Source organism: Epargyreus clarus, unplaced genomic scaffold, assembly GCF_041222505.1.
Source record: "Epargyreus clarus isolate Ecla_fem2 unplaced genomic scaffold, WU_Ecla_fem_2.2 ptg000029l, whole genome shotgun sequence".
In the NCBI taxonomy this organism is placed as follows: domain Eukaryota; kingdom Metazoa; phylum Arthropoda; class Insecta; order Lepidoptera; family Hesperiidae; genus Epargyreus; species Epargyreus clarus.
In genome coordinates, this window is record NW_027332235.1 from 10,044,816 (window position 1) to 10,071,604 (window position 26,789).

At 35.6% G+C, this 26,789-nt stretch overlaps 1 protein-coding gene across 4 annotated transcripts in view; it reads left to right on the top strand.

The window, feature by feature from the left end:
* brat (tripartite motif-containing protein brain tumor) overlaps nt 1–26,789 on the top strand; it is a 636,751-nt gene that overhangs the window by 379,909 nt on the left and 230,053 nt on the right. For 2 of the 4 annotated variants that reach the window (XM_073089638.1, XM_073089635.1), the window contains exons 1-2: nt 7,753–7,913; nt 8,091–8,171. The gene's annotated coding sequence lies outside the window, so the exon portion shown is untranslated. Of the gene's footprint in view, nt 1–7,752; nt 8,018–8,090; nt 8,172–26,789 lie in introns of those variants that run through there. The other 2 variants (XM_073089637.1, XM_073089636.1) reach the window with 2 other exon arrangements.

Consider the following 26,789-nt stretch of genomic DNA (forward strand, 5'->3'; position numbering starts at 1 on the left):
AATATACAAATATCAGTGATGCCAACCATAAATTAAGCAATTTAATTTTCACTAAAAGCCCTATTTCCTCAAAAGCTAGTTTTTATGGTTGGATCCATTTTGCATAACTACGTCCAATTGCGGACTGCAATTTAGTGTGTCTTTTTCCAAACAGTGAGGAAATATTTTATTTATTGGCTTGGAACATATGTTTCTTTTAAATAAGAACATAATTAAGGATCTCCATCGTTACCCTGCGGCGTCCAAACTTCTAAGTCCGGCCCTGTGTACTTTCCTATGTACATTCAAAGCACGTAGAAAGAACGCAAGTAATCCGACAAAAATATTTATATTCCCTTTATTTCTGAAGATGTTTACTGTAACTATTAAAGTATGAAAATTTTAATACAGTCATGTTTTTGATAAATCATGAATTCCAAAACTTATACAACTACTTTATATTCTGACAGTGTGTACGAAGCAGTACTTTGTTGGCGTGGTGACCTTGACACTTTATATCAAAAATAAATAGATAGAGAATATACTTTGTACTCTGTAATGATTTATCGTTTGACATTAAAAAAGCTTTTTAGTTTTTTTATAATATACAAGTAGCAAAACGCAGCGTCCACCTGATGGTAAGTGGCTATTGCCGCCCATGGACATCCGTAATCCACCCCAGATAGGATTAAATTCCTACCTGAGGTCGGCCACAGATGCGCCGCTACCCCTGAGGACTAAGCTGGAACGCCTTGCAAATGTCTCCGCACTACGCCCTTAAAATCAGAACACAGCAGTGTTCAACACTGCTGTTATTAGGTAAAAATAGGTGTGGCGCTGGTGCCGCCGGGGTCGACCCACAAAAGGTTCTACGGCCTTTTACACATATTATATTATATTAATTACAAATATAGAGAATACCTGCTTTGAATATAAGAACCGCTTAAGCCAAACATACCTATAATTCACAAAAAAAACATGAATACGTAAGATAAAGAAAGAAATAAACCAAGAGTGAACTCACTTAACTTACTCGTCTCAGTAGACACATAAATATTTAGTAAAAGTGCTCCACTCAGACCAGATTCTGAGTTCTATAGATAAAGCGTATCTCCAATATCCACTGAAAGGATCAATCCCTTTATAAGGCCCTTGACTTATTGCCTACGAAAGCTAACCTCTGGTTGACATAGCAACATAAATTGAATTGAAAATTATATTTGACACATTTGATAATTGAAATGTACTACTAAAAACGTTTTTAAAAAATATGTTCTTAGTAAAGACATTTTGTTTTGTACTATAAGGGAAGGTAATGTTTTTGAGCGTTTGTATGTATGTTTCATCTTTGGCACTTTGGCTAGAGGTGCTTGATGGATTTTTACATACGAGGATTAGTCATTCGTTGAATTCATCTTAAAGTAAGCATAAGATTTGTTTTTAAACATCTCTTTTGAGGTCTTTGAAGGTGGTAGAACCCTCTGTGGTTCGACTCGGAGGCACCACCGCCACATCTGTATCTGCCTAATTACAACTCTGTTAAGAGCCTCTTTGTTCCGATTTGATGGGTGTGGTAAGGAAGGCATACTTATCAGAAGCGCTCCAGCTTAGTCCTTAGGGTATAAAGGCATCTGTGGACAACCTCAGACAGGTCTATAATCTTATCTGTGGTTAATTACAGATGTCAATTAGCTTCTCCAATGTTTCTAAAAACTCTGCTATAGCTTACTCGCTGGTAATGCGACAGGCGATTATTGTTTGTATGTACGCAAAATAAACCGTAGACTAAATAAGATACACTGATTAATGGCGATGATTCCGTTTGAATAGACGCCAATCGTCTTCCAATATGAATTGGGTTTGTTTCTTTTATGAGCGCTTGAAAAATTGAGGTGAGATCCTTTTGTTGTTATGATTTCAATTTTCACGATAAAAATATTTTTCAAGACGTTTTATTAAGATTCTTGGTAGGTATAGTCCGCGTAAAACTGCTAGTCCGCTCTGAATATAGAAATGAATCGCGTCGCCATAGCAAATTGTATGACTACACCTGCTAGCAACAACTTCAGAGCGGACTAGCAGTTTTACGCGGACTATACTGATGTAATATCGAATAGACTAAGTCTGATACTACAATGCTTCAGTGTATAATAATGGTCACTTATTGGTCACTAACTCACTATTGAGCCACAGTTACGTGAGAGTCTTTCAGATTGAGAAGGGTTAGGTTGTAGACATTGCCCAAATTCGGGTTGGGATATTTCAGACCCGTATAAATATCTTGAAGTACATTTAGGCGTTTACTTTATCTCTTTCATCTATGTCCTTCATGTTCTTTCACCTTGTAAAGCTTTCAATTCTTTTCAAGTAACTTTTAAAATATTTGTCAACAAAGACTGCCAGTGGCAAGTGATATTTTGTTAAGAATATATTAAGGAGTTTGAACGTAGTAGAACCCTTTATGATTTGACTCCGGCGGCACCACCGCCACACCTATTTCTGCCTCATAACAGCATTGTTAAGTGCTGTTGTGTTCTGCTTTGAAGGGTGTGTTAAGGGAGACAGCTTTTCCAGTCCCAGCTCAGCCCTCAGAAGTAATGTCACATCAGAAGTAATGTCAGAAGTAATGTCTCAGAAGTAATGGCCGACCTTTAATAGGAATCTAATCTTATCTGGGGTTGATTACAGATGTCCATGGGCCGCGGTACTCAGTAGCCACTTACCATCAGGTGCACTGCATGCTCATCTGCTACTCTTACTCTTATATTACTATTATTATAAAAAAATTGGCAACTGATAGTTTCACAAGAATCTATTAAGATTGTTTATTTTACTTCGTTTCTTTTAAAGTTTCACATTATCTTAATCACATACATTAAAAATAAACACCTTACTCCCCAAAGACGAATCAAAACTAATGATCTAAAGAAACAGCCCAACAAAACAGATTACAAGTGAAATACGATAAACTTAAAATTTAACTACCAATAAGCGATTAAAGGCCCAAAACAAATTAGATCTGAGAAAAACTTCACCTAGAATACATAACGTCTGGAATAATAAAAAGGTTCAGAACTCCCTCAGGGATGTTACCGACGTCTGACTTAAGGATTTGTCTCATTGTTGCCGAAACTATTGTTGTAACCGAGAAAATATACTTAGAATTGTAAGCTCAAGAAGCTATGCTAAATACTTTACAGAAATAATAAACTTGTATTCAAATATCAGTTATAATAAAATACAAGGTCCGTTTATAGGTACGTAATATTTCAGAATACCCTTTCATTTGTCAACCTTACTGGGGAAGCATAAAAAATAATTGATAATCCGTCTTGAAGTGTGCGCCATATTGAACTTAAATATGACATAACTAAGTTAATAATGCATTGTCATACAAAATAACTGGACATGTAAAATTACAGCCCAATCAGTAAAGAATAACTGGTTTAAAGTTTAGTAAAAAAAATTGACCCGATCTAACTAAGAAATGAGGCAAGTTTAATAAAAAATTAAAAAAAATAACAACTTGTCACCAAAATATTAGCAGCAAAACATTAAGGACTCTTCGATGACCTTATCGCCTATCGTTTACTCTTTCGCAGTAGGCATCTTATAAAGAAATGTGACCGACATCAACCATAATCTGGGAGGCGTCCTTTCTGACTGCTGAGCTCAAGAAATCGTCGTGACTGCCCAAGATAAGTTGATTAGGAAGAACCTATTTCGGTTTCCGAACGAAAATATCGTTTCAAACCTCTAGGGGATGGAACAAAGGATAAAATATCGAAGTAAGGACGTATTTAGGCAAAACGTGAGGATGGTTCTAGAATCGTGATTCGCGTATTGAATCATAAATCGTAGGTTGGAGATATTTTTGGACCCTAATCAGTACCCTTACCATGAGTTTTCAAAACATCCCACAATTTTACGTTACGTTTACTCAATCCATTATTCTGTTCCGTTTGCTTCAGTAGACTGAGTAAACGTAACAATAAGTAAGTGCTCAAGTGACGATGCACTTTTTGTCTACCACACATAAAGCGCCACTTTGTCAATTTAGACATTTAATGTTACGTTACTGACACTATAGTTCTGATACGATCCGCTAGGGTCTCTGATTGGAAATTGTATGGGCAAATACGTAAACAAATACCAAAACATTCATATTTGTCAAAACGTAAAAACTCATGGGAAGGGTACAGTAATGTTTTAAAGGTAGAACTCTCTGTGGTTCGACTCCGCCGACTCCAGCACGTCTATTTCTGCGTAACAACAGCAATGTTAAGCGCTGCTGTGTTCCATTGTGGGTGTTAAGGTAGACATTCTTATACCAGACGTTCCTACTTAATCTTCAGGGTAACGCATCAATTACCAACCTCAGGTAGGAATTTAATCTCACCTTGATTACAGATATCCATGGGCGGGGCAGTAGTCGCCATCATGGTAAAGGTATGATTTGAAGGTGGTAGAACCTTCTGTGGTTCGACTCCGACCACCGCTACACCTATTTCTGTTTTATAACAGCAGTGTTAAGCGCTGTTTTGGTTTAAAGGGTGTGGTAAGGGAGAGATACTCCGAGGCGTTCCAACTTAGTCCTCAGGGGTAGCGGCGCATCAGAGGCCGACCTCAAATAGGAATCTAATCTTATCTGGGGTATGTTGATCGGCGGCAGTAGTCATTTACCATCATGGAGCACGCTCTTCTGCTACTCCTATATTATGAGAAACGCTCAATTGCTCTATATTATAAAAAAACATCTAGTTACGTATTATGTAACGTCTGACCTTAACGAAAGTAGAAATAATGTCGGACCAAGTTCAAGTAAAAGTCAGAAAAAAGGGTATTAAGTAAATAATTAGATTTGTGACCTTTTTTGGACTCGTATTGAATTACTTCATCAAATTACAAGTACAAAAAAATTTAAAGCTTCTAAAGTGAAGCTTCTGATTTTCGGTTTATTAGTCATCTTGGTTAGCTAAGTAGGGTCATACTTTTCTATTTGGTAGGGATGTGAGATTAATGGAAAATAATCGATTATTCTTTATTCAATATTAATCGGTTTGTCAAAAATCGATTTTAATGAAAATAAATCGATTTTTTGCGAAAAATCTTGTTTTTAAATACTGAAGTATATGTTTTTCTTATTCCAATAATTAAGATATTCATATTAACAATACATAAAAATCGATAATCAGAAAATAATAATCGATTTAAATAAAAATCGAATATTTGTTAACATCTCTACTATTTGGTAGGAGTCTTAACACTTATTATTGTCGCCCTAGACACATTCATGATGTGACCAAATCTTATTGATGATATTAGGTTTACCCCCATTAACTTGAGCGATAGTTGCTGAAGCTACCTTCTTGTTGCTTAAACAGTTGTACAGTTGCTTAAGTCGCTGAGGCTTGAGTGTCCATTTTGTTGCTTGAGCAACCGACGAGCTGTATAGTTATCGCCAACCTGCTAGTCCGCTCCAAAGTTGTTGCGAGCAGATGTAGTCATACAATTTGCTATGGCGACGCGATTCATTTCTATATTCAGAGTGGACTAGCAGTTTTACGCGGACTATACCTGTTTTATTTTAAGGGAGACATACTTTTCTGAAGCATTAAAACTTAGTAGCGGGGAATTTGTTGCCGAGCTCAGGTTAGAATCTCATGTTATCTGAGGTTGATTATAGATGTCCATGGGCAGCAGGAGTCACTAGTGTCAGGTGGACTGCATGACAGTCGCGTTAACCACTATATAAGCCCAAAAGTTGCGTAAGCGTAGCCAAACGCCTGTTACTAATACTTAATCTATCCAAATGTTGTACACCAGACTGTATATCGATTTCCAGTAGGCAGCATTTGCTAAATCTTAGGTAAGCGAAGCATTGTAAAGATGTACTATCAATAAAGAACTTACATAATAAACATTTTTCGTGTTAATCTTAGTAGTTTTAGTTTAAATATTGTTTAAATTTTTTTTTTAATTGTATTGTAGTTCCTCTGAATAAATGATACTCTTAATTTTTTGAAAAAAAAATAAGGATCCTATCCTGTAAAATAATAAAGGGTTTTAGACGAAAACCTCTATAACACGTCCGTTCGTCCGTTTCTGTCACAACCAGAATACGTGCCGTATTTTACTCTTGATTTCATAAACCCTACTTCAAACCCGGTCCTGCGTCCTTGACCTTCAAATGTAGAACGGGTTTTTGGATAGAATTTAATAAAAAAGCCACAGATAGGATAAAGGAGGGTCTATTATGGTCAGGATAACGAAAATATAGGCGTCGAGAGACAGGCTTATTTTTAAATTCCAACTTTTTTCGCTCGGACGAATTTGACGGTTCGTCCACATAAAGCTTAGACGTTACACCCACAAACTTTTTGGGTTAATGCCGGGAGAAAGTTTATAGGATTGTGGGATGCCGTGTCAAGTAAATGTAGGTTAGTATTTTATTTTTTAGATACTCGTACATTTGTAATGAATTATACTTGTGGATTAAGGTACGAGAAGGTAGTGGAACCCTTTGTGGTTCGACTCCGGCGGCACCACCGCCACACCTATTTCTGCCTAATAACAGCAGTGTTGGGCGCTGCTGTGTTTTGAAGGGTGTGGTAAGGGAGACAGCGTTCCACCTTAGTCCTCGGGGGTAGCGGCGCATCTGTGGCCGACATCAGGTAGGAATATCTAATCTTATCTGGGGTTGATTACAGATGTCCATGGGCGGCAGTAGCCACTTACCATGAGGTGGACGAAAATAACTCATTAATTGATTGAAATAAATCTATACTTCGTTTTATTTGTCTGTTTTACTCGGTTTACTATGGTTTCCCGGCTACTTCGTCTGTATTACTTTGAAAATGGTATAAAATCACGGCAGAAAAAGTTAATACTATTTCTGACTTTATAAATTGTTTTAAGCGTTTTATTTTTGTTTGCGTTTGGTAAGGCAGATATATCTACAGACATTCCTTTAGGCCTAAAGTATATTATCAATATAATACCAATATTATCAGTGTTTTATTACCGACGTACAGGTGACAAGACCAAATACCGTCAGGTGCTCGTTTGTTAGAAAATGCTATAAATAGAAAAGTCCTACTTAATTACGTACACATATGTGTTAATGTCCTTAAGGACTAATTTGGAACGCCTCATATCACACCATCTAAATCAGAACAGTAGCGTGAAGCTGTTGCTATAAAACAAAAATAGATGTGGCGGTGGTACCACCAGTCTAACCACGAAGTTTTATATTATAACGACCACATAATTTTACTTCAACAAACTGGTTTAAAAAAAGGTTGCTTAATAAATTATATAATATATTTACTTAGTAGCTGGGTTTAAACTAATAATATCAAAAATCTTACGCAACGAAAAAAACGTCTTTCCCAAGCAATTTGTCTACGTTGAAATCAAAGCGTTAATGTATTCTAACATATTAATAAAGATTGTATAAATCGTATAAATAATAAAACGTAACAGATGCTGTGACGTATTTTTATACCAGTGTCCGTGGCAATGACCGCGACTGACGTGTCGGTTCACGGTCGTTTGAAACTAACGACATTGTCTGCCACATCCTTGTATTGTGCGTTCGCATTGAATTATCTAGTTATAAACGATAATTTTTAGTCTGTGATATCGGTTGTGTGCACTGAGGACTTTGTTCACCCTGTATTCGAAAATAAATAAACGGTTGTCGGGGCGCAGGGCGCACCCTCACACACAAAGCACTCACACACCCGCGACGGGGCGGAGGAGGGCGCTACGCTACACTCACTCAGTCTCGCGCCGACCGCTGCTCGGGCCGGACGCTAGCCGTTTTCTTCAACGCGATCGGAAAAATAAACTAGTTTTGCTCGGAACGACCGGGTATCCCATTGTGCGTTAAAACGTTGTGGACATAAAAGAACTGTGTTGACCGTGTATCGGTGCGTATCTGGAAGGAATAACCCATTCTATTTTCTCGGCGCGTTCCAAAGTGTTTACATCTTTATTAATGGCCGTTACGTTTTGTTTTTTCGACTCCCGTCCGGTAGGGCCTCTAAATATACGGGTAGTTATGATCCGGAGGGCGGTACATTAATAAAGTTCGTTTCTATTTTCAGATAAACTGTTCGGTTTGATCGGGAGCCGTTGACTTGTGTAAAGATTCGGTTAAGGTGAACGTTTGTGAGCATCGAATACAGGTATGTACTTACAAGTTAAGTTTACTTATGGTGTAACCGCTCTAAAATTTAAAGTGTACGCATGACTAATCGCGATTATGTCGAGATTAGGTTTCCGCGAAGCGTTTTCCCATTTTGGGTCAGTGACCTTAATTTTTCGTATTGTAAGTAGGTAGTTCGCGATTTTTTTGTGCCACGCTCACCTGTGACTTACGTAAGCTAGTTTGCGGTCTCGCATGTAATTAACAATTGTGTTGCATATCAAATGGTGGGGAGGCTTTGTAACTTATGTAATTTGTAACCTTTTGTTTGACATTTGATAACTAAGGCCTTTCGAATGGCCGAAACGTTACCTGTTGCGTCTAGGAATTACGTTAAACTTACATATTTATTTTTAAATGCATAAACGGCATACGTGACTGGAAATTCGAATTTCGAACACTATCTGTGTGCGTGTGTATTTTTTGTGTTGTAAATGTGTAATGTAATGTAAAATGTGTACATAATTGTTACGAAATAATGGCTGAACGCTGACATTGCCTGTAAAAGCGTTTCGTAATGTTTTATTATTATTCTATTGTTCTAACTCGGGTAATTTGCAAAACTGCGATCAATATCAATGTTACCATTACAGTAATTAATCATTTTGCGCAAGTTACTTGCGAATCTATAGATTTTTTGCTTGATAATGAATTATGCACGAAGTCATGTTTTAAGATTACGAGGTGTGTGACGAAATTGTATTACTTGCTAAAATTTGTAATTTACCGGCTTACTAGTAATTTACTGGCTGACTAGTAATTTACTGCCTTGCTAGTAATTTACTAGTAACACTGCTTAATATGGTTCCCTTGACGGATGCCTGGAGTAGTTACGTGCTCAGCTGATAAGGCTCAATTGCTAGTGATAACAGGACCGAATGAATATAGGTACCACCAGAAAATACATCAAAATTTGTCCCTGGTGTTCCCTCAAGTAAGATAGAAAGAGACGTAGGCACCTCTGTCACACCTGTTTATTTTTCATAACCGAAGTGTTAGGTGCTGCTGTGTTCTTTAAAGTATCATAAGGCAAGCACTTACAACAAATGTTCCAACTTACGTCTGTTATTAATATTCAATCTGTCAATTTTTTCTAACAAAGATAGAATATGATTAGTTCTAGTATGCACAAATTATCATATGTCTATATTTGGTACTACAACATTGGATGGGTTGATTATTAATAATGGATTAGTCCTTAGGTGCACGACGGTACTGTGACCCACCTCTGATAGGACTATGATCTTTGGGTTTTATTACAAATATTCGCCATAATACAAATATTAGCTTCGCCTGCGTTTAAAAGAAAATAATATAACATACTAACATACATAAAACTGAAAATTCGTACCCTCATTGGAAGGAAAGTGGCGTCATCTGGCGAAAATTGATCGTACCAACTCTGAAACCTTCGTGGGCTCATGGACAACAACTTTACTAAAGATCATCACTTGATCAAATGCATAGTTTACGATTCAATCCTTACTAATAACGATTAAAACAATCGACTTTTTGGTCCAAAAGATCGATTCTCCGATTAATCAATCTCAGATCACCATCCGTAGTTTCCGTGGGATTTCCGGGATAAAAACTATCCTATGTCCTTTCTCGGGTCTCAGACTATCATTGAACAAAATTTCATTAAAATCAGTTCAGTGGTTTAGGCGTGAAGAAGAGACAGACAGACAGAGTTACTTTCGGATTTATAATATTAGAAAGGATAAGGATATCCATGGAGTAAATATATCAATTGGATTGCATTCTCCTTCTGATGCAAAACAAATATTACACCGCATAATAACAAAACATCATAAAGGGTAATTAATATTATATTACGATACCGGTAAAGTTTCAAATTATGTTGTAATTGTAAAGGTGGATGCTTGAAGATAGTGGAACCCTTTGTGGTTCGACTCCGGCGGCACCACCGCCACACCTACTTCTAACTAATAACAGCAGTGTTAGGCGCTGCTGTGTTCCGTTTTAAAAGGTGTGGTAAGGGAGACAAACTTTTCCGAGGCGTTCCAGCTTAGTCCTCAGGGGTAGCGGCGCATCTGTGGCCGACCTCAGGTAGGAATATCTAATCCTATCAGGTGGACTGCATGTTTGTCTGCTACTCCTACATTATAATATATATATCCTTCTCATGCAAAACAAATATTACACCGCATAGTAACAAAACATCATTAAGTAGTAATTAATATTATATTGCATTACCGCTAAGGTTTCAAATTATGTTGTAATTGTAAATTAATATGACTTGTATAATAAACAACTTCTTTTCATTTAATTCTATTTACGATATACCTATTGCCGCCTGAGAGTTATGTTCGCTTCTGAAAGTGCTTAAAATAATTATTGATTAAAGTTTATGGTTCTTACTAGTATAAAATGTCATTGGTTCTTAAAAATTAATTTTCCAATGTAATATTGAATAAATAATTGCATAAGCGTTGTATGCCAGCTAACTATAAATTGAAAATTAGATATTATTATGTTATTAGGCAGAAATAGGTGTGCCGGTGGTGCCTCCGAAGTCGAACCATAGTTTTCTACCTTCAAATTTACCTTCGATTGGAACATCGCTTAGAAGTATACCTGCCGTACTACATCCTTCAAAGCAGAACAGTTTTACCTATTTCTGTCAAACCACAAATAGTTCTGCTCACTTTCCCTAATATCCTACCTAATAATAATATTACAAATGGGACTGCTTGTTTGTTTGATTGTCTGTTTGTTACAATTTTACGCTTTAACTACATAACCGATTTTCATGTAATTTTGGACACACAATGTCAGAGGTTCAGAAAAGGACATAGGGAACCTAATATACCAAAAAAAGTACGTTCCCGAGGGATATATAGAGAAATACCTATGAACGCGAGCGTATCCGCGCGTAAAAGCTAGTAATATATAAATAGTATTTCTAAATCAGTACTCTCAACCACATCACTACTCATCCATTATTATTTCCGGCTTATTTAACTACATAAACAACTGAATACGGATAACGGAAAATTTAAATTGAAGACGATATCATTTAATGTTATTGGCCTTATAACAATAAAACTTTTAATGAGTAAAGTAGCAATAGTTATTTTAGTATAGTTAGAACAATGGCAAAGTATATAATTGGAGTTTCTTGTACGAGTACATTTTGTTTTATAATGGCCATACCATAATTCTGTATGGGATAATGTATGAATAACATTTATTCGAACATACTTAGTATGAAAATTGGACTCATAATCCTGTTCCGGTCCTGGGTTCGAATCCCGGTTACACACCTCGCTATGTTCCTCTGTCGTACGCACATTACTTTGAAAAAGAGTTGCCCGGTATTCGAACCTCGGACCATTAGATTACGATGCCGTATTTAACCTACCTATTCAAGATGTTGTTAAATTAAAAATCGTTCTAATAATAATTTAATATCTTAAATTAACGTAAGTTTCAATTTTGGATTAGAACCTGAACCTCAGGCGTAGAAGAGCAGAATTGAAACTACAAAGCACTAAGGGTACATTACCAAACACCCAACGCATAAGCTATGTAACAAAAGTGCATTGACACCAGTTTCCACCCTTTACATAGAAACAAAGGGTTACCGCATAGCAACATGGTTACATACCCTTAATACATATGGGTTCTACGCTACCAGTGTTTCTCAAATGGTAACGCGTGCTAGGAACTGGAGACCCATAACGACCCCCTAAGGGATCTAAAGAAAACCTTATAATTTAGAAATTAATCGTCACTTGATTTAACGGTTTAGAAAATAATCCCAAAGAAATTAGCATACGTGATTTAAAAAAAATCTCAAAGGTATGTGAAGTCTACCAATACGCACTTGGCCAGCGCGGTGGACTATGGCCCAATCCTTTTAATTATGAGAGGGGACCCGTGGCCAGGAGTGGGACGTTAATGGGTTGACGTCGAATGGACCTGGAGAAAATAAGGCACTAACCGGTTTTGAGGGCGACGGCATTTTTTCATTTTTTTATAAGATTGAAGTAAAAGCCGAACATGCAGTCTACTTGGTAAGTCACCACTCATGGACATCTGTAACCAACCCCATATAGAACAGGCGTTCTACCTGAAGCCAATGACAGATCCGTTGACACTTCTAAGGACCAAGATGGTCGCCTCACACATACGTCAGCTGGCATCCAAGCTCTTCCACCGAAACGCAAAAACTACAAGAAATAAATGTGACGGTGGTACCTCCTCTGTTGAACCACATTAGTATCCGCCTTTTGAAATCCTTATAAAATGATACAATTGTATGAAATATGAAATTCATTTAAAAAAAACTAATTTAAATTTTATAAGTATTTCCGCCCATTTTTGATTCGGAAACATTACATACGTTTTAAGAAAACCCATTGTAACGTTTCACATCACAAAGCGTTACATTCCAATTGATTACAGACCTTAACCTTTTAACAATAGAAACGAGAACTGCCAAATAAAAAAGTTTATTCGTTTCGGGTGTAAGGCATCGTCACACTTACTCGGCCATGATCCGCGTGATACAATAGTTACATTTTTTGTTGAATTACCTATAATTCGGTATTTCTTGTTTAAACTTTTCTACTCATGTTAGGCATTAAAATGAAAAGGTATGAGTTAAAAGTATAGTATAACTAATATGTTTGTATAAGCCTGATGATAAGCACACTATTTCGGACCACAATTAACTTACGTTGAGTTGAAAACTTCATGAATTTGAATTTCTGAACTTTTTACTTATTTTTGTCGATAAACTTTTACCGAGAATTGCCTATCATATCAGAAAAAATCTATAAAATAGGTATGTCTAGTAATATTTAACTTAAGCAACATTGGATATTTCTGTTAGATTGAGCCGTTGAGTAGCCGGTGGCTTCCATAGGATTGGGCTTTAAAACTCGTCGGACATCTTTTGCGTGGTTTAAAAACACAACTAAGAATGCCCTCTTCCATGTAATCCACATATAATCTGATACTACATATTCTATACCTCACTTAATTTTAGAAAAAAAGGACAGCGAAAGTCCGACAACGTCTGAACTTGCCCTTAGCCCGAGCCCTTCAAGTTCGTGTAATGAAATGCAAAGCCTTCGTCTCGGTTGATTGATTATCGTATGGAGAGATAGTTGGCTTATCAACAACAATGGACTCTAACATATCTTTTGGATCTTTTAAGGCCTTTTCGGATATCTTTTTTCATAAGACCTCGTATTCTTTATCACTTTTTATATCTTTTTCATATAAATGTAAGTCGGCTGTTTTGTTTGTTGAATTCGAAATTTTAACGCCGATTGTATTGTTTTTTTGAAACTTGAAAACTTTCAGTACCTAGAAGAATATTTGGAAAATTCATACTAACTTAATTCGTACTAAGTCTGACCTAGAATCGAACCCGGGAATTAATCATGCAGTACATGACATAATAACACACACACACACATGTCACACATCACTATGACATAACAACATTTGTAAAATATGAAAAATGAGAAGCTGTTTTCTTCTTACTCTTCATATTTTACAACTTAACTAAAAAGTACCTAAATTGCAGTTACTTTGAACTCACAGACGTTTATTTATTAGTTAAAATTTAAATTCATAACACAAGGAAGTAAACGCCAAGAAGAAACGCCATGTCTTTCAATAAGAAAACCGAAAGAGCTTCCCAAAGAAAATGTAAAACATTTTACCCGGCACCATACAATTTACTTCCTATTGTACTTTTCCGCTATAAAAGAACTTTGGATCTTTTTACAAAGTTACTGAGTCTTTTTAATATTGAATAGCAAACGAGCATGCAGTACACCTGATTGTCAGCTACTGCAGTAGACTCCAACCATAGATAGGATTAAAATCCTATCTAAGGTTGACGACAGGTGTCTTACCACTCCTGAGGACTAAGTTGGATTTTTTGAAATTAAATATAAATTTTACACACAAATTTAGTGCGAAGAGATTAGACTATTATTTCCGAAATATTTCCTGAATTTTTCCAGACCTTTATTTTTATTTTCCGAATATTGTGTGGAGGTGTCTAGATTATTATCAGCCTAAGTCTTAGACTACGAGTATTTACCTGTGGGGATAAAGAAGGCGTCAATTTCTTATATATTGGCCCTAACATTTTTTATTATAACTAGCTGACCCGGCAAACGTTGTGTTGCCTTATAAATAAAAAAATGTTAAGGGTGAACAACCCTTATCACTTAGAGGTATGAAAAATAGATAGTAGCCAATTCTGAGACCTACTGAATAGGCATATAAAATTTGGTGAAAATCGGTAAAGCCGTTTCGGAGGAGTACGGTAACTAACATTGTGACACGAGAATTTAACTAAATGAATTTAAATAAATGAACAATATTTATCAAATATTGCTACTTAATATTTCCGGCAATTAAATCACAAACCAGCTTGTCTATGAACGGCCCTAAGCGTTACTTTGAACACACCATTTCCTTCCAAATGACGTGAAAAGAGACTTATCTTTCCACTGCCATATAAATCCAATGAGCGGTTATGTTATAAATTAGGCCCTAAGGTCTCTAAGCTAAGTTAGGTTTTTGGATGGCCAGACCAGGTCACTGTGGTTGCTGGGCGCTGTGCCAGGAGCCAGTTACTGACCTTGCACAATATTAGGCAGACTGCAATATATCTAACTCTATTTCTTAGGTTTTTATTTCAGCTCAAAATTCTGATTTTGTTAAGTAATTTTTAAAAGTAAGAATATTTTATTTACTAACATTAATGCTAAAAAATACTACTAAATTAATGGTAGGTAGGTATCGAGATCATAGATTAGTAAAGATTACTCACTCCAAACAAGAAAATGTAACTAGTTTTGAGAATTGAAATAGTTGCGTAAAAAGTTTAGCCACGTCTCCCTGCTAATATATCCCTAAAATATTTGAAATACTTATTTATTTATGATGTAAATTACGCAGTATTAGTTATTTATTGGTATTTTTTCTCTAAAAATGATTTTTATTTGTCAAGAATTCAAAAAAATAACTCACTCACAAAGGGCTGATCCTTTGTGGCTTCATTCAATTTCAAGGCGGCGAAGTATCTTTACTTATCTATGATGAATAAAATGTGCTTAACACAAATATATTATGTTTAGTTGTTATAGTAGCATCTGGGTCAATCTTTAGATCAGCACAATAATGTCATATTTTCATTGGCACTTGATCGAGAAGTCCGAGGTTAAAATCCCAGGCACCTCTGATTTTTCAAAGTTATGTGCGTATTAGAAATTAATCATCACTTGCTTAAACGGTGAAGGAAAACATCGTGAGGAAACCTGCATACCTGAGAATTCTTAAAAAATATATTTTCAAAGGTATGAGAAGTCTACCAATTCGCACTTAGCCAGTGCGGTGGACTAAGGCCTAAACCTTCTCATTCTGAGAGGAGACCCTTGCCCAGCAGTGGGACAGTAAAGGGTTGATGATGATATTATATTCAAAGGACACCTCATATATTGCTATCCATGAAGTCCTTTGAGTTATATGGCGTGGCAAAGACTGTAACATACATTGGTTCGACATACATTACCCTCCACCGTCGTGTAAATAGCTTCAAAAAGGTATTCAATAACTAAGTTTTCATCAGGACCAAAGTGTCAATGACCCCGTTTTCTGTTTAAATGTTTACAATACGACCACCGTAATATCGGCGCCGGTTCTCCTTTGTTCACTTATCTTAGAACATGAAAATATGTAGAGGACGTTAAATTAATGAAAACTTACACTTATTAATACAGAACATTTTGTCGCTAAGACTATTCAGTTTAAATTTTGGTCATCGGTCACAAGAAAAGTCATATTATCTTTATGTTGATAAAGTTTTAATGGTGTCCTATCTCATAGATAATATCCAAAACAATTTTATTGACGTTAGTATTACTACGTTATCATTACGTTTTGTTTCGCCGCAAATAGTAGTCTTAAAACTTAACCCAATAGTATTTGTTATTGGTGCCATGGCCAATTGGCCATATCAAAAAAGAAACATACGAACAGAAACTCAGACAGACTCAGAACAGAAATCTAACTTAATAATTTAGCTACCTACCTAACCGACATTGAACCCGGAATCTTTTTAATTCAAACAAAATAGTAACAAATCTTTTAAATGTACGACATCACATTTGAATACGCCATCTGCGACTTTTATAATCTGAGACTAAAAAACAAAATTCACCAACAATGACACTACATTTAGGTTTTGCAAAGGCTGAAAACCTAAAGCTTCCATGACTAGTAATTTTTGCATGAGTAATGGAGGTCTGGGTACAAATACTAAGGGTCTATGATATTAACAAATTACTCTCCCATGGCATTATAAGGGACGTATACGACCGTTAAACCACAAATGTTAGGTACCTGGTAGATACACTGCGAGTAAAGAGTGTAAGTATAAGTCAAGCTATAAATATTTTTGCAAACTATACACTTATGCGTTTAAATAACGTAATATTATAAAATGTTTAGATATCATGCAGGCTTTATTTGAACTAAAGGAGCGACCAACTTACTTTTTATTTTTAATTTCATTACGACATATTAGCGTGCAGTTCTTGCAATGCAACCTTTTTGAATAAATAAATATACGTTATCATTATGAACCTTCAATAAAATTGAAGATCTACTTGAGTTTCTATCGAAATGACTAAGTTAGAATGCCTCGGCTTAAGTGTGTCATGCGGAGAAGCATTAGATTTAATATACTGCGTCTCGTCTTTTTCATCTTCCCGCGTACAACAGAAAAAAGTTATGTAATACTAGTTTAACAAGCGTATTAGTAAGTAACGAGACGAGAATTTGTATTTTTAATCATGAAATTAAATTTCGAACGTTACCGTCTCGAACCGAACGAAATGATCGCTTACAGCTTGTAGCTCATAGCTTACAGTCTACAATGAGACTTTCTAGCATAACAAAAGACCCGGAGTGGTATAATTAGAGCCAATCATTCAATTAGCTGGTGCGTTGGGGTGACCGCCGGTTGAGTGTCAATGCCGGCTTTTCCCTTGTTTGTCAGTTTGGTTTAAGTTGCTAGGGGCTAATGTGTAAAGAAAAAAACATAACTTTTGTTTTATATATCTTCAAAGGAGTTATTGTTCGACAGAGGTATAGTCCGCGTAAAACTGCAAGTCCACTCTGAATATAGAATTGAATCGCGAATGAATACCTGCTCGCAATAACTTCAGAGCGGACAGTTTGGAGCGGACTATACGCAGTTCTTCGGTTACGGTGGAAGAGTGTGGAACTGTGGATATGTGAACTTAAGTGCGAGGTCATTTTAGACCTCAGGAGTAGTGCTGTGATCGGCCTCAGGTACCCTGTTCTATATCTAACTGGTTACAGATGTCCATGTGCGGCAGTGACTACTTATCAGATGGACTGCACTCTCGTTTGCTACTTCAATCTTATAAAAAAATATTTAAATATGTACTTTTACCAAGAAAAAGCCTTTTTAGGTCAATTTTTAGATTTTACGAAGCCCAACTCCCACTCTGCTGATTTATATTATTTGTTATTTAATTTCAAAGTCTAATATAGGTAATCACATTCAGTATAACGTTTGTATTTTCTTAGAATAGGTACAAGATTTTTATATATGGAGCTCTCTTACACATTTTTTCACATTTTATTATTAGCGGTCAAAATAATAGATATTCTGTAAAATTTCACTCGCCTACTTATTACACTTCGAAAACCATTAATTTTTTAACAGACGGACAGACATGTCGCAAATGTAATAACAGAGTTTCACATATGGAACCCTAAATAGGTGGGGTAGGTCAATTTAGGACGGTGACTTACATTCTCAGGTAGTCATTGCCCGTGTTCATACCTTTTTTCTTTGTTCACATAGCGTAACGTTGGTTCTCAAGCCTGTGCTCCGTTTAAATCGATTTAGTAGTTGCGTGAGTCACTTAAATTCGTTTTGTAAAAAAATCGAGTACAAATACGAGAATTCTTTGTTTATATACTAACAAAGGAACTACAGTTAATGTAGTTTGTAATGACACACAAAGATAACACAACATACAACTCAAGGTTGGAATTAACATAATTATATTCTATTACTATTCAATAAATGTAATTATCAGAATCTAATTTACAAGTGCATTTCGGTACATAAAAACAACAAGCGTTAAAACAACGTGCAATATAAAATTGTTTTAAATAAACATATTAAAATTTACTTATAGCGCATTACAGCGTAAAACAACCGCGCAGAAAGGCCGTGCCTCGTTCGTACTGATTTAGTACTCGCGTGAGTCAGTGGATTAGTCATGTTAGTTCTTGGGCCTCCGATAAACCGATGCGTAATAAGTGCAGCGTTTTCCGTTCATTCTCTGCTTCAATATTTGTTTGTTATACAAAAATAACTGCGGACACAAGTGTATGTTGTTATCGGTGTAAACAGAGCTCGTTGTAGCGTTCTATTGTCTGCATATTGTCTGGGTTGAGAGTAAAAAAAGATTTAATATAAGGTATGCTGGAAATTCATATCACGGTGAAGTAAAGCAGGCGAGGAACGTACTCTGATAAAACCCATGCCCTGCAATGGGATAATAATTTATAATGGGTTAAGGATAATGTAGAAGTTAAGTAGTCAAATATGTTGTTGTAATTAATCAAATTTATAGCATTATCGTTTCCTTTATTATATATGATTGACGTTTTTTATCTGTGACGTTTTAAAGGCGATCCAAATTTGTCCTTGAAATACATAACAGATTCAAAACTGCCATTAAATGTTATTTACATTTGAAGGGCGTCATGTCCATACCTAAAAAAATATTTTCCTTTCATAGAATAGTTTAATTATGTTCTTTAGCTGCTACAAATGCAAAACTTGGATTTATACAATATGTCTTGATTGTTTTAATATCGTCAGAATTGCAAGGACATCCTAAAACATAGGCGGATCCTGTCATTCTTCTCCCACAAATGTAAGAACTACGAATATCTTCCACACATGTATGAACTCGGGATTTACAATATCATGCATAGCTTTTAAATACTTTGTAGATACGTAGATGGAGTTTATTTTATTTTTCTCCGATGTGCGTATACGAGCCGGGGAACGCTGCCAACGTTTTTTCGCTCCAACAAATATAATAATATGGTAACATCGCGATAAACATGCTGTTTATACGAGAAATAGTGCTCCGTTTACACGAAAGTTATTATTAGTAGACATTAATATTAATATTCGCGTAAATTCAACTTTTATTGCCCATTTATCATTATTGCTTATGGCATTGAATTTAACGCTTTGAAGATGTGAGATTTGTACTGAGTTATGGTAACTTCACTTTTCAATACATTCACTTCCTTTATGAAGTGTGTTAATAGTTTACAAAGCGAATAACGTGAGTTTATTACGTTTGACTCAAATAAAAAAGTGATATAATAAAATATTTCATAAGAATTCATAGACACGCAAACAAAAATCTATATTCATTTGACTTAATTGATAGCAAAATTATTTAAATGACATTAAAATTCCAGTCACCAAGTCAAGTTAAGTTAATGGACAATTAATCAGATCTGATCTAAACGGGGCATAGTAGTGAGAAATATTTTCTCAACTATGCGAAACGCCTTCACTACTAACCTTGATGATATTAAAGTGCACACTACAACACATTTCCTCGTCAATAATTCCGTAAACGTTCTACCGGCTTGAGTGCATTCGATGCTTACGACCACGACACGACTTGCTTACGACATGCCTGTGTAAATAGCTTATCCGCTCACAGGTCGGAGACCTTTAAGTTCGCTAAACTTGTAATATCGATTATGGAAAATAAATTGACTGGCTATTTGATCTTTTACAATCCAAAGTATTAACAAACAACCGAAATTATGGAAAGGGTATTTAAATAAAAAGAATAATTAACTTCGATACTAAATATTTTTTATTTATATAAAGATAGGATAAGGCAACTTTTTGTAAATCATTTAATATTATAAATTATGCATAAAATAAAATATGAACTATATTAATTCGTGACTAACATACTGTCCCACTGTTGGGCACGGATAGTGAGAAGAGACAACTCAATCCAATCGATTACTGTGACAATTTTATTTATATGAAAATTTAATACGCATTATAAATTAAAATAGAAAAGACTGACGCAGCATCCTTAAATCCCAACGCGTTAATAAAACGCAAGTTCTATATTTTCGTGTTCTAACAGTCTGGGATGGAAGGACACAAAGTACATGACCCTAATATTCTGTAGACAATCTTGGAAATGTTCCAGCGAGCCCGTGCTTCATTTTATACTGCATTTAACTTATAATCTAGTGAAAACCTCGTATGGTCGTAACTTCTTTGTTATTTGCAAATGTAATAAATTGAGAGAATTCTGATTTTGTTCTCTATTACTTTTGAAGGAAAGATATTTAGATTGAGTGTAGTTACTCTTCGTTAAACGAACTCTTATATTACGTACAATAGTATAGTCCGCGCCAAACTTCTAGTCCGCTCTGAAGTTGTTGCGAGCAGGTGTAGTGATACAATTTGCTATGGAGACGCGATTCATTTCCATATTCAGAGCGGACTAGCAGTTTTACGCGGACTATACATGCTTATATTTTATGAATATACTCTTTAGTAGGTATTAAAACTTGTATTTGTATAACTATTCCAAAATTTTGTACTCGTAAAAAATTTACAGGGTCCTTAAAGATAAAGTTACATATTAAATGCATTATCTATTATTAACTTTTATATCAATATAGTTTTTTATCTACCTAATTTTCTGCCTAAATTCATTTGACACTTGCATCATCCTAACAGACTATCTACCTTTTCGAAGGCAGCAAGTGTTGCGACTTCGTTCCGTTAAGCGTCGTGTCGTGAGGTATAAGTACACGATAACCCAGTAGCGTTATCCTTACGTTCCGTTGTCGCAATTGCAAGCGGCTGCTAATGACTACAGCTTACCAAGTGGGCTTAAAGCTATTAATAACGTTGTGTGCACCGCCTTTTGTCACGTGAACAGAACTTTCTAAGTACTTGTGTGAGACGTCTTATGTGTTTAGTTCGATTTATTTGTATAGTTTTTACCCGACTGCTAAGGAAGGGTTATGTTTTTCGTGCGTATCATGTTTGTCTTTCTTTATACCTTCGGATCTAACAAATGGCTGGATAATTTTCGACAGTTAAGGTGTATTTATTTGGTGATAGAAATATATGTAGGTAAAGGTGGTAGAACCCTTTGTGGTTCGACTCCGGCGGCACCACCGCCACACCTATTTCTACCTAATAACAGCAGTGTTAAGCGCTGCTGTGTTCCGGTTTGAAGGGTGTGGTAAGGGAGACAGACTTTTCCGAGGCGTTCCAGCTTAGTCCTCAGGGGTAGCGGCGCATCTGTGGCCGACCTCAGGTAGGAATATCTAATCCTATCTGGGGTTGATTACAGATGTCCATGGGCGGCAGTAGCCACTTACCATCAGGTGGACTGCATGCTCGTCTGCTACTCTTATATTATAAAAAAAAAAAAAAAAAAAAAAAAAATATGTGGTTAGACTCTCGTTGTACCACCGTCATCAACCCATTACAGTGCTATTGCTGGGAATAGAATGAGAAGGATTAGGCCATAGTCCACCGCGCTAGTCAAGTGCGTATTGGTAGACTAAACATACCTTTGATTTTTTTTAAAGCACCCAGCATACATAGGAGTACTAGGTTTCCTCACGATGTTTTCCTTCACTGTTAAGCACGTGATAATGAACTAAAACTATATTTTTTCGACTGAATTTATCCCACGGTAAAATCTCAGTGTTATTAATATTTGTTACTAAAGCGAATATATCTATCTACCGCCTTAGCATTTTCATTTTATAGCACCTTAATTTTAGACAAGTTTACTGCACACGAACTCCATTAGTTATTAACTTAATGATTGCAACCGAAAAATCTAATTAAGATAAGAGATAGTATTAAAAACTTAGAATACAAACTTATGCAGAATCCGCTCCATATGAATAACGTCGCGACATTTTTGACACTAATTTATTACTGATCTTATTTTTATAACACATCTAACTATTTACAAATTATAAATCTATATACAGTATATACAAAAAATATATATATCTTATTTGACATTTCGGCTTCAATAAATTTTACATGATTTTGAAGAGAACATTTAAATTGAAAGATGTTTGTTCAACTTCCAAAATCAAATCATTAGACGGAAAATTAATTGCTTAAAGTAGCCGTTTGCTTAACACCAATTAAATTAGCTGAGAGTAAAGGTCAATGACGCGTAAATATAACAAGGAACCAGTCGTTATTTTAGCGTAAACGCAGTTTTTAATATGATCCACAAAGGAGAATGCCCATTCTTGGTACTGATATTTCTCATGCGTCAAAATGAAAGTAATATTAAAATTATTTTTTGATTTTTTTACATAATTTGTCGATCAGAATAGTTTCTTTGAACAGGGGATTCCATTTAAGATAAAATAAGACGAAATGTTGATTGTTGTTCTTAAAAATTAAAATGGCGGTATTTTATACTCGGAATTCATTATTTTAGGTTTTTAGGATTATTTTAGGTTTTTTTACTTACTATCTTTAAAAGTAAATGGAATATGTTAATCGAACTACATTATAGGTACCTACTATCAGTTAAAACCGACCATCAATCTATCGTCGGATATTTTCGCTTTTGAGGTTATGTAACATTTCGGTAAATAACTTCAGAACCCTTGTGCTGATCTAAAAAATATTTTTTGGTGGTAGTATTTGGTTAATTATACATCGTCCACAACAAGTTTCAATTTGATGCAACTCTGGACGGCGGTCCATACTTTCATGGGCATTGTCCTTTGCAAATAGTTTTAGAGACTATTAATTCTTGCACAATTTAAGTTTTTATTTTGTATTTATTTATAAATGTTATATAGTTACATGGCCCTTGTTGGAAAAAGTTGGCAACCAATGGTCGACCTCTTCATTCTATGATAAAATATTTTCTTCAACTTTAATACTATATTGAATTATGACTAACTTTTCGGAGGTGAGTAACCGAGGTAATTCGAAGCCATAATTTTCCGACGCTGTTTACAATGGCAGTGGGTGAGAGAGAGAGCGGATTATCTTGGTTGCAGTTTACATACGTGAAAGCGGGATAGAGGATGTAATAGGGCTACCGACTTCATAATCTAATGTTAATAGATTATTTTTTTTAAACTATGCATGAGTGAATTATCGAGATTTTCAATTTCAATTCCGTTTTCTGAGTACTTAAACACCCAGAAGGGAAATCTAAATTAATCAGTTAAATTTGTCCTTGACCGGAAATCGAACCCGGAACCATTTGTGTGTCAAAACGAAATAGTGCTCCTTCACCTCTCGTATATATTTTTAATACTCAGTATCAGACGTTTCTTTGTCATAACTATAACCTACTATTACGAAAATATATTATTACTAGTAGAGCCTGTCCTACTAAAATAGTAAATTTTATTAACACTGCTAGTGTGATCCTTACAAGTACTTGTAGTACGTCCTTACCGTGTAGCATATATTATTGGTCACCTAGTACTGTAAACTGTTACAACTTCATATTACATTATATAGTACAGACATAGGCAACCGTCGTGAAAAGCAAAGGTACCGCGGAGTTGTTGACCGCGGACGAAGGCCGCACAATCGGTCAGACAGCAAATGTCACGGCCGCGGCGACAGGGGAACGTCAGACAACATGACTCAGACGCGTCGCCTGTAGTGCATATAGCGACATCTGTGCGATTGTCGCAACTTTAATAAAATAGTGGATATCTGAACTCATATAACGTTAGGCGCGCCTAGAGAAGGACAAAGTAATGAAATCGGTTACTGTGGAATATTATATTACGATAATAATATTTTCCATTTATAGATACGATATGATACGATACCATACGTTACGAATACGATATGATATGATATGCAGTGAACCTACCAATCACTGTGTATTTTTTTGTTTTGCAACAATTACACATCTCACACGTGTACACTATGTGTGTGACACACGCAATCTTTTTATTAATTGCCCCAAAGAAGTGTAACTTCTTATTTGTGAACAATAAAGTGAGTGTTCAATGATGGAGGACATAGTAGGTACAGAAATCTTTATACTATGTTCATAGTACAGATGGGATAGGGTACCATGGTAGTGAAAAGCAAAGGTACCGCGGAGTTGTTGACCGCGGACGAAGGCCGCACAATCGGTCAGACAGCAAATGTCACGGCCGCGGAGACAGGGGAACGTCAGAACGTGACTCAGACGCGTCGGCGTTGGTGGATATAGCGACATCTGTGCAAGATTGACGCAACTTTAATTGGATAGTAATAAGCGCGGTAAGAGTATAGGTGTAATTTTTACCCGACTGCCAAGGAAGGGTTATGTTTTTCGCGCGTATCTTGTATGTTTGTCTTTCTTTATTTGATCCGATCTTACAAACGGCTGGATACATTTCGACAGTTAAGGTGTCATTATATTCGTCTCAATGACCCGAGTGTCCTTAGATAAGTGTTAGAAAAAAAAATCAAAAGGGCGAATTTTTGGCGCGAAATAGTGACACATTTAAAAAAAAAGTTAACGGAACCTATCGAGTGGAGTATCAAATGAAAGTAAATTAAACGTAGACTATAAAAACATATTTGTATATATATAAAACAGCAAGATGACTGACTGACAGACTAATTAAATGACTTTTTCAGTTTTTAGAAATCAAACTACAGCCAAAATCGCTCAACTTAGAGTTCTGAAATTTTGCACAAAGGTTCACTATATAGCGTAAATAAGTACTAAGAAAGGCATTTTGGAAATTCTACCCCTAAGAGGGTAAAAAAGGGGAAAACGGTTTTTTTGAAATCCTTTAATTTTGAAGCAACTGCTACAAAATTTTGTATTTGGCTTTCTGGATAGGAACAAGGACACGTCTGTTTATCCCCATCCGAAAAATTAACCCCGTAGAGGGTAAAATAAGGGTTAAAAGTTCATTTAAACAATCGTCAATTTTGAAGCAAACACTATGAAATTTTGTATTTAGCTTGTTGGATAAAAATAATGAAATTCTATCCAATACGAGGTAAAATAATGACCGGAATTTTGAATTACTGAAGTTATATATTTTATGGAGCGTAAATGGTGGATTGTTTTTGCGAAATAGTAACACGTTTTAAAAAAAGATAACTAAACCTATCGAGTAGGATATCAAAATAAATGAACTTAAAAGAGATTACACATACGTTATATAATATATACATATGTATAACTCATCGAGATGACTGTCTGACTAAATGAGTAGTGTTGCTGTGATAAAGATGCAAAGGGAAACCGCTGAACTTAACAGTGCTGGAATTTTAATCATAGGTTCTTTATATAGCGTAAATGAGCGCTACGAGGACAAAATAGGATAATATTGTTAGAACATATTTTGTTTTTGAAGCAGATACCTACTATGAAACTTTGTATTTGGCTTTCTGGAATAAAATAATAAAACGCCTATTTCTCCGTTTTTGGAAATTCTACTTCAGCTTTTATAGTGCAGTCGGGTTTTTTGATTTTTGAATTAATTTTGTAATGTAAATGATTACACTGGATACGTTACGGTACGACACGATATGATACAATATCATACGATACGAGTACGATATGATATTCTATGTACCAATATCGTTGTAATAACTTTTTGTTTTGTATGCTGCTTTTATATTGTTTACCTCAAAGACCTCACCTTCTTTCTTTAATAAGGCAGTAATCGAGTGTAAAATCCATCTTATCCATATGGTATGGACAAAACACTCTTAAAGAAGGTAATCTGTTGCCGAATTCAGAAAAAACTTTCCTGCTTGTATTTGATTACCAGCGGTCTACTGCGGTCACTGACCAATTCTTCATATAAAAGTATATTTATTTATCGACTTTCAATCTTTCAGACAGGCAAATCCATTGATATAGTCTTATATTTCACCCATTTCCTATACAATACACACTCGATTTGAATTCAACGGAATTAAATAAAATACATACGAGTGTACTCGACATACTTTCAACATACACATTGTTAAGAAATACTGGCTTCTTTTGTTCGGTGTCTGATGTAAAATGATATCAGGTACCAAAATCATAACTGTTATACACGTTGTAAAAAGTTAACTATACTTAAGATTTGGTATAAAGAAATTGTTAGGAAGAAATAAGTGTTGGTCCCATCGTAGTCAAATTATATGATTTTATTTAAACGGGTATACGTAGTAAGACAGATACACTGACGCGTATTGTTAATAATCAATCTATCCAATAGTGGATAAAAAACTCTGCCTCTTGATCGAGGGGTTCGAGTGCGTATTAGAAATTAATTATCACTTGCTTAAACGGTGAAGAAAAACATCGCGAGGAAACATGCATACCTGAAAAATCTTAAAAAAAGTTTTTAAAGGTATGTGAAGTCTACCAATTCGCACTTGTCCAGCGCGGTGGACTTGGGCCTAATCCTTCTTATTCTGAGAGGAGATCCATGTCCAGCAGTGGAACAATAATGGGTTGATGACGAT